General features: G+C 35.6%; 1 long non-coding RNA gene and 1 pseudogene across 3 annotated transcripts in view; one reads left to right on the forward strand and one right to left on the reverse strand.

Moving 5' to 3' along the window:
- Positions 1-4,859, forward strand: part of LOC139123446 (uncharacterized) — a 30,455-nt gene extending 25,596 nt beyond the window's left edge. For all 3 annotated transcript variants that reach the window (XR_011549675.1, XR_011549674.1, XR_011549673.1), the window contains one exon: positions 1,988-4,859. This is a non-coding gene — a long non-coding RNA (uncharacterized lncRNA). The remainder of the gene's footprint in view (positions 1-1,987) is intronic.
- Positions 4,860-5,460: 601 nt separating this feature from the next.
- Positions 5,461-8,546, reverse strand: LOC139124312 (TNF receptor-associated factor 2 pseudogene; annotated as a pseudogene).
- Between the last annotated feature and the right edge of the window lie 221 nt (positions 8,547-8,767).

Consider the following 8,767-nt stretch of genomic DNA (forward strand, 5'->3'; position numbering starts at 1 on the left):
CAGTGCATTCTGTAGCTTCCACTGCATATCAACTACTTAACAGTTCCAATTGACCCATTTGGACGATTGCCAGAATATGTGTGGTGCTCTTTACGTCTGTTGACAGGATCCCAAGCAGTGTGTCATAAATACTTGGTATAAATCAGAAGAAAATTGTTGAACTTGCATTAAAAAAACAGTAGAAACCCTGGCCCATTTATTGCCACAGCCATGATTGTAACATGTATTACAATGAAGTATTATGAAAATTATTGCAGGGTATTGTCCTCAGCTGGTCGTCAGGCAATATTGTCATGTATCCTTAGCAGCTTTTAAGTAACAACTTCACAATATCCAAAAGTCAAAGACATTGTATTTCAATTGATTTCAGAAACACTCATGGTATAATCACTTTTAATAAGGCACTGAATTCTCATACTTATGATACTACTATACATTGAATAAAAAGGAAAATGGTTTTGAAATTCAGAAAGATAGAAATGGGTATCAAGTATTACAAGTTGTAAAATTTCTTCATTACAAGGCTAAGATATACAAAGAGAAATTCAGTAGAAAAATTATAATTGTCAAAGCTGCTAGCTATCAATACAAAATGGCAAGTAACAGGTGGAATTGCACAAATAATTGCACATTGAGATAAGGCATTGCAAAAAAATAAATTATAGCACATGACAAAGATTGCCAACAGGCTTTCCAATACAACCCTGTTTGGAAAAAATTAAAACTTTACACCATGGTCCAGCCATGAAAACCAACAATGTATGCTACAAACATAGCTACAACTTGAGGCTGGTCAATATAACAAATTGATTGCACATGGTGGACAGAAAATACACAACACTGTAAGACGTACAAGAAAGTTGAACATAAGGCATAATTTCTACTTTGCAGCAAATATCAGAAAGAAACCAGTGTTTTTGTTAAAGCCAGAACCGACAAAAAATTTAGAAGTGTTTGGAACCCATGAAATACAAAATGGCGGTCACAGACAATTCACGCGAAACGTGTTTCAAAGCACAGGCATTGGAGTCAATGCAAGTACGTCCACTGATTACTTAAGTACGGATACATTTACATCTTAGCTGACTGATCTGTTGGAGTTAGTAGCTGTCACGCTCAATAAGCGATACTCGGTGTTTAAAGTTCGACTTAGGCCGGCGCCAGAAGGATACGGGTGCTTAACGTCGCTTTGCTTGGATGTTTGTGAGAATAATTTTGAATGGGCATGCATAATGAGCGTGTACGTAACGGCTGTATTTGATTCATGTAATGACTGTTTCCCAGGCATGGTTTCTATGGTTTTGAAGCTGTTTTTTCTTCTAACATCTTCGTCACATTCAGAGCTTTTGTACTATTTTATGTCTTGCTGTATGGTGTGACTGTTTAGAGAGAGAACTTGATATTGTCATGTGCCATTAAATTGGGTTTAATACTTGTTGTGAGTTTTGACTCTTGTAAACTTTCAAATTATGTGCCAAATCAAAGTACATCTGCTTGCGTGTACGTAATGCCTGTATTTGATTCATGTAATGACTATTTCCCAGGCATGGTTTCTATCGTTCTGAAGCTGTTTTTTTCTAAAATCTTCGTCACTTCCAGGGGAGCTTTTGTACTATTTTATGTCTTGCTGTATGGTGTGACTGTTTAGAGAACTTGATATTGTCGTGTGCCATTAAATTTGGTTTAATACTTGTTGTGAGTTTGGACTTTTAACTTTTAACTTTCAAATTATGAGCCAAATCAAAGTATATCTGTTTACATTGTATGACACAGATGAAGAGTTCTCTCTGATATCAGTTTTACAGTGGTGTAAGAAGAATTAATTCACTAACAAAATGCATAATGTGACATTGTAAGGAGAATTTAGTTCACAAACAAAATACATATTGTACATATTCAAAATATTTAATATAAAATTCAAGTAGTTTTGTGTGTCTTAGCTGTTATTAGACCACCTTTCTCTGACATACTTTTCTTTCTTTTGCAGTAATACAACGTACTGGCATTCCTGGAGCTGCTTCAACAATAAAGAGCCAAATACAAACAGAATAGATACATTTACACAGACATTTGACGCCAACATCTAACAGTGACATAGACAATACTATAAGCAAAGCTTGTTAGTTCTAGAATATACAGAATATTATCTCACAGTAGTGAAAATCTGAATGTTATTCTGAATTGTATCTCAAAGTGCATTCTCAAAGTAACTTTCTGAATATCTGATCAATTACAGAACCAATGTTTATTTTTGTTTACACATGATTATATTGTTACTAAAACTACGTTCGGACAGTGCAAATTTCGAAACATTTCAGGTACAGTATTTGTATTTAAAAAACACCAGGGTTAATAACTTAAGTCTGTGTGCATCCACACACTCAAAGTTAAGTCCCTGTTTTGGTATTTAAGACGTTCTAAACGCCCTCTAGAGTTCTACTGTGGCATCGTTAAAAGTCTTTGAGCTTTGCACCTCACATGTTTTAGCTTTGCACCTCACATGTAAACTAATCACTTTGTTTCTTAAAGTCAGTTACACAAATATCCTTCAAAGTTACTGCTACTGTGGCTTTAAACAGTGTCTCTTATGAAGAATTTTGTTAACTGGTCAATTACGTTTGTTCTTTCTTGATATGTCATTAAAATATTTGTTCCCAAAGAATGACTGCATTCAGTGTTTCATTGCATTAAATTTTATTTTCTACTGCACTGTCTTCACACATACCCATTGGCCACGGTGTCCACCCAAGTCTCACTTTGATTTGCAGTGGCAGGAAATTCTCACAAGTCAACGATAGACACTCATTAAGAATATCACATGACACACTTATGGATCGCCATCGATTGACAATTCCAAGCAGTGAATGCATCATAGAGACCAGCCCCTTGCTTGGATCCCAGATTTGGAGAGAATTTTCCTCATATTTTTCAATTAATTTTCAAGTAGGCAACAATTAACATCAAACATTACATGTGGCAATTTTCATCGATAATTGTATTAATTTTGAACAGCGTACATTTTTAGGAGAATTTTTGTTGCCAGTTTCCATTTGCATTACTGAAACGTAACAGCGTCCTTCAAGGTCACACGGACTTTCAGCTATTGCTGAGTATTTTGGATGGCTGCTCTTGATTGTCAAACAGGCTAATGGTTTAAACAGTGAATGCATTCTTTTCTGATCATTTTCTGATCATTTATAAATTATGAAAGATGTGGGTATTTGATCTTGCTCTGTCGATGATTTTGTTCAGAATGTGATCGCCAGAGCTCTGTGAGGTGCAATGCTGGTTTAAATATTTTTTCCTTTGGGATCTTTTGCAACAAATAAATACAGATGACATGTAATTGCATAAATATTTCAAATATTCAAGATTAAATAACTTTTCAGATATCTTAAAAAGAATGGAAGGAAAAGAATTACACGTGAACTGGAAGTCAAATACTGATTCAATTTATAAAAAGTTCAATTCACGTATAGCTCTACTTAGACGTATAATACGGTATTTACCATTAAGTACTAGACGAACATATTATAATGCATATATACTTCCCCATTTGGGCTATTGTTGTAGTGCATGGGGAACTAGTGTAAATATAAATAATTATTCAAATTACAGAAACGCGCTGTGCGTGTTATGATGGGCACTAAGTATAATTATCCGACCAATGGACTTTTTAGATCATTACATATTATGCCTTTACCTGATAGAATTTTATACAAAAATATGTTTAGTTTTCAAATCCTTGAAAGGTATAGCCCCATTGTAAATGACGGAAATGTTTCAATATGTCAATCAGTGCCATAGCAGTGTGACCAGAGCTAGCTCCCAAAATAAGCTTGATATCCCTAGAGCCAAACTGAATGTTTTTAAAAACACATGGTCAGTACAGGGAGCTATGGAATGGAATAAGTTGAAAACAGAAGTCAAATCTTCTGAGACATTTGTCTCTTTTAAAAGCAATTATTTTAAACAATATTGGGCAGAATTTTAATTTTTTCTTGCTTTTCCTGTTAAATGTGGCAGTTGTTATATGTGGTGTTTGTATTTTCACTCTTGAAAATTGTTTTTGTGGTTGTGTATATATTTGTTGTAATGTCGAGGGCCCTGGGGGAGATAAACTCTCTCTAGAGTTTACCAGGCTACCCTCATTAAATAAAACCAAATTAAAAATAAAAATAAAAAAAACAGTAATAGACAAATCCAATAAAATGTAATTAGTGTGATGAAATTTGAACATCCCCTTTCGTAATGACACAACAGGTATCATGAAACACTATTTTGCCAAAGGTCCAGCTAAATTGCTACTTGTATTAGACACACCTCCAAATGAGGGGTTCTGTGGTAGGCTATGTGAGTTCTTAAAAAGATTACATTTTCTGTTCTGAGTGTCACACAATCAGATTTCGGTGAACATCTAACAACCTACAAAAATATAAATTAGGAAAATACATTGACATCTATATTGTACATAGAACAACTTATGTCAAACCTTAACATTTCTAAGCATCAATCATTCCTATATACGGTATTTATAAAGGTCAAGCAATCTCATTATTTTGGTATTTATTTACTATTTCATTTTTTGAAGTAAAATATATATTTTTACAAGGTTTTCCAAAACAAAAGATTGTACTTTTATTTCCCTATTTATATTATTTACATCACACATAAACTTTTAATCCTTGTATTTTACTGTACTATGAAGATTGTGTTGTTTTTGTTACACATTTACTTTTCTGTAGCTGTACAACTTCCTGCTTTAACAGATTTAACTTTATCCACTTTTATTAGGTTCTACCCTGGGAAGACAATCTGTGTATTACCGAAACATTGGTTTCTAAGTAAAGACCGTTTGAAGATTGAATTACTGTTTAAGGATGTCCGCTGTTCCTCTCACTTTGTCAAGACTTTGCTGTACTTCTGCTCCTTCCAGATGATTTCAATAGTTGCAGTTTAACTTAGTCTACTAAGAATACTATCTAATACATATTGACAACAAGAGATTTGCTAATGATGGTAGGAGCTTTCAATGACGTTCTAGTGAAGGAAAACATTGATTTGTTTCTCTCAACTCCCTAACGCAAGTTTTTTTATGACTATATACTGTGGTAATGACCAGGCAGTGATCTGAGTGTACGATTGTCACCTGTAAATCTAAGTTGTACAAACATCTTTGATTCTACCCACTGTCAACGTCTTCTCAACTTCTGAGTTAAAAAGTACCCTAGTACTGCAAGTTAGTTATCCTTGAGCATATGATGATAAACTCTTTGGCAGTGAAAGGTACTCATAAACACGTAAAGTACTGTTATTTTGTTTACAGGCAATAAACCTCAACAAATGAACTACATGATTACATTCACAATAACCTTGCATTAACACTGGGCAACCAGAAGTAGTATTCATGCCACTTGTTGAATGTTTTCAGAGTGGAAGTTTCTTTCAATACACTTTAACTTACAAACCATCGGTGTCCACTTTGACGCATAGGAATGCAACATCATCCTTCACATAGGCACTTCCACTAGTAGTACAGTCAATCAAACTGAGTGGCATGAACTCAGGGCAACCAGAAGTAATATTCTCTTCACTGGAAGGTCGCTTAAAAGAACTGGAATTTGGATCAGGATGAAAGGAATAAACCATATCTTTCTTGTGGTTTTGGTCAATCCACATTAGGGTCACCTTTTGAGCAAATGGCCATCTTAGGATGGCATCATACTCCCCCTTCATGAGAATAAAAAACAGAGACACATGGTTTCCTTTCCCCATACCATCACCATTCAAGTATACACGGGCACACATCTTGTACCCAAACCTATCAGTGAAAAAGACTGGAGAATACAAAGAAAGTGTTTGACCAGATACAGCATCACTTCTCTTCTGGGCAAAATCAGAGATCTTCCATGTCAGAGTGCCATCATATGATGTTTGTTCAAGATGCTGAATACGCAAATCCTGTTCAGCTAGGCGGACATCCTTGAGTGCTATAACTTTATCTTGTGCTGTTATCTTCTTCTCCAGTGATTCTAAACGAACACGGTCTTCGTTTCTCATTCTTATCAGCTCCATGATCTGTTCAGCATATTGTTCTACCTGCTGGTATAATATTGCTATGATCTCTTCATAAGTGATCACTCGCATTTCAAATGCATCAAGCAAACGGGACAAATTGAACATAGAACTGTTGTACTCTCTTACTGCACTGTGACTTCCACCGTATTTGACATTTTGAACACCAAGGATGTAAGTATGATGATCACCTTCACCATTATCTGAATAATGGAAAATAAATGAGTGGTAAATATACATCCAAAAAAACAAAGATGGCCAATTAAGGTACCACTACATTTAAGTAAATAAAGTTTGCAAAGTGTTTGTGGTATGTATGCCACAATGATTACATTTTAATGTGAACGTTAACGTTCTCAACTTTGACATAGCTTAGAGGGGTACCCTTCCTACATGTATTCTGAAACATTGTTTCATGATTTGAAATAATTTGTCATTTCAATGTCTGTTTGTAAAATCATTCTGAATGTCTGTGTATTTAAAACTTCATAGTTTTGTGAAAACTTTATATTTTATTTTACTTAATTTTATATGTATCAGGGCATACTGTAAGGGGAATCATAGGTTTAAAATATTTCATTACTTTCACTGTCACAACACTTTCTGAATATATACAGTGTTCTCCCAGGCCATTTTAGCGTAGCGGTCCCGCTACGCTTTCGCATCTCCCCGCTACGCTTTGATTCTCCCCGCTACGCTTTAAAATATTCCCGCCATCCTTTAGTTCACACGTTAGCGCTCTGCGTAGCTACCAGCTGTTGCATGCATTGTCTACACATTAGCGCTCACTGCAACTTTCAACCTGGTGAAAGAGTGGAAGGTGTGAAGTACGGTATGCGTCCGATAAGTTGTCCGTAAGTGTTGAGAGAAACGTTAAAACAATAGAAGAATCGGCTGGGTTGTTCACAAGTTTTCATTCTACAACGACTATTACGACCAACAAAAAACTTTAGTCGGTATACATCGAGGATAATTATTCACAGAGTTAGGCGGTGTAGCACTAGTGGGGCCTTTGATCACATTCCCATGCTTTGATCAACGAAATGGACCGCAAAAGAAACAAAAGAAGCAGTTGACTAGTGAGGTTGATTATGATTTTACAACGATGATCTTTTTTTGTCCGAGTACGATCGCGATAGAGTTCACATTGCATAAATTCCAATATGGCGGCGGCCATGTTGGCCGACGTGTTACGTGTTGACATTGATCCTGGCGTCGCGTGTGGTTCCACTCTGACACGTTCTCTGAAAGATTTTACACCTGATTTTTGAGTGATTCTAGTCGTACTTAGTTCATGTCTTGTGATCATCTTGGTGGTATTTTTAAAATCAAGAATCGAACGACGATGTTCAGTGGCAGTGATATACGCGGGGACGGGGGGGGGGGGCGGCTGGTTGAAATTGATCCCCGTGATGAAACATTATTCGCGGTGTTTGTCGTTCAAAAATGATATAAAACTCAATTACATTTGAATTGTTTAAAGCTTAAACTTATGAATTTCCTCTTTGTTGGCAATTTTTGACAATTTTATTAGCAATATATGTATTAATGAAACTCAAATCAGACCAACCATTTTCTTGCTTTCAATCTGAACTTGCTGTTACTAAGATTAATTGCAATTGTACTATACTGTGATGATTTATTTAAGTGTAATAAAGAGTTTCCATGATGTTCAAATTGCATACTTGTGTGTTACCATTGCATTTTGTTGTGAGTGTATATGAATGCGTGGGTGCATGTGCAAGCTTATATCCATATGCAAATATAAATTAATGATATGCAAATGATTATGCAAATTAGCCGCTTCGCTTTCGCTTGATCCTGGGGAGAACACTGAATATAGTATGAAAAACAGGAGAAAGTCAGATTACCAGCGTCTTAAAGTTGTGCAAGCACTGACAATGACCTCCTGATACATAAAGAGATCAATCACCGACTTTCCACAGAGAGAGACATGGTTTGTGTTAAAATATACAGTACTTTAACTATAATGTTGTGTATATCATTAATTAATTGAATAATATTCAAGAACAGGTTGACCAAATGGCACACTTTATCTAGGTGAGGTTATTTATCAGAAAGGAAGAAACTTAATGGTTGCAATGGATCTCTTAAAAATACGTATCAAATTTGAGTGTTTGGTGTAAATAAAAAGCATACTCTATGTGACAAACTGAAAAAAAAGATTTTCTCATTGAGGACCAGAAGTGCTTGTCGAAAATGGGGCTGGGGTGTGTGTCAGCATTACATTTGTGCTCTTTTATTTTTTTTTAACTGAATTCGTAATTTATAAACAGTTAAGAAAGGTCAATGTCATGGTGATGGGTAGGGGTAAGGGGTATGCTGCCTGTAAGGTTGGCTTCAATAGCAGTATCGGTATTGTAAACAGTAAATAACCTGTTTGTGGCAAGTGTTTTGCAAAAAAAATGTATGTGTGTGTCACTGATGTGAGGAGACTTACCATTATGCATGGCCCGTTGCAATGTTGACACAGTACTGGTTCAATTCTGCGATGTTGTTCCTGATGGGCAAAGAAATCTTTTCCCCTTAAATGTTCTAAACATCCATCCCAGGGGCACTCAATGAGTCTATATTCACAGTTACTTTCATGTACCTTTGGATGGATAGATATAAGACAGTATTAATCAACAGAAAAGATGTTAGGCTGATTTTGACTGTCTGAGCTTTCTAC

Source organism: Ptychodera flava (assembly GCF_041260155.1).
Source record: "Ptychodera flava strain L36383 chromosome 23 unlocalized genomic scaffold, AS_Pfla_20210202 Scaffold_23__1_contigs__length_28996876_pilon, whole genome shotgun sequence".
Classification (NCBI taxonomy): domain Eukaryota; kingdom Metazoa; phylum Hemichordata; class Enteropneusta; family Ptychoderidae; genus Ptychodera; species Ptychodera flava.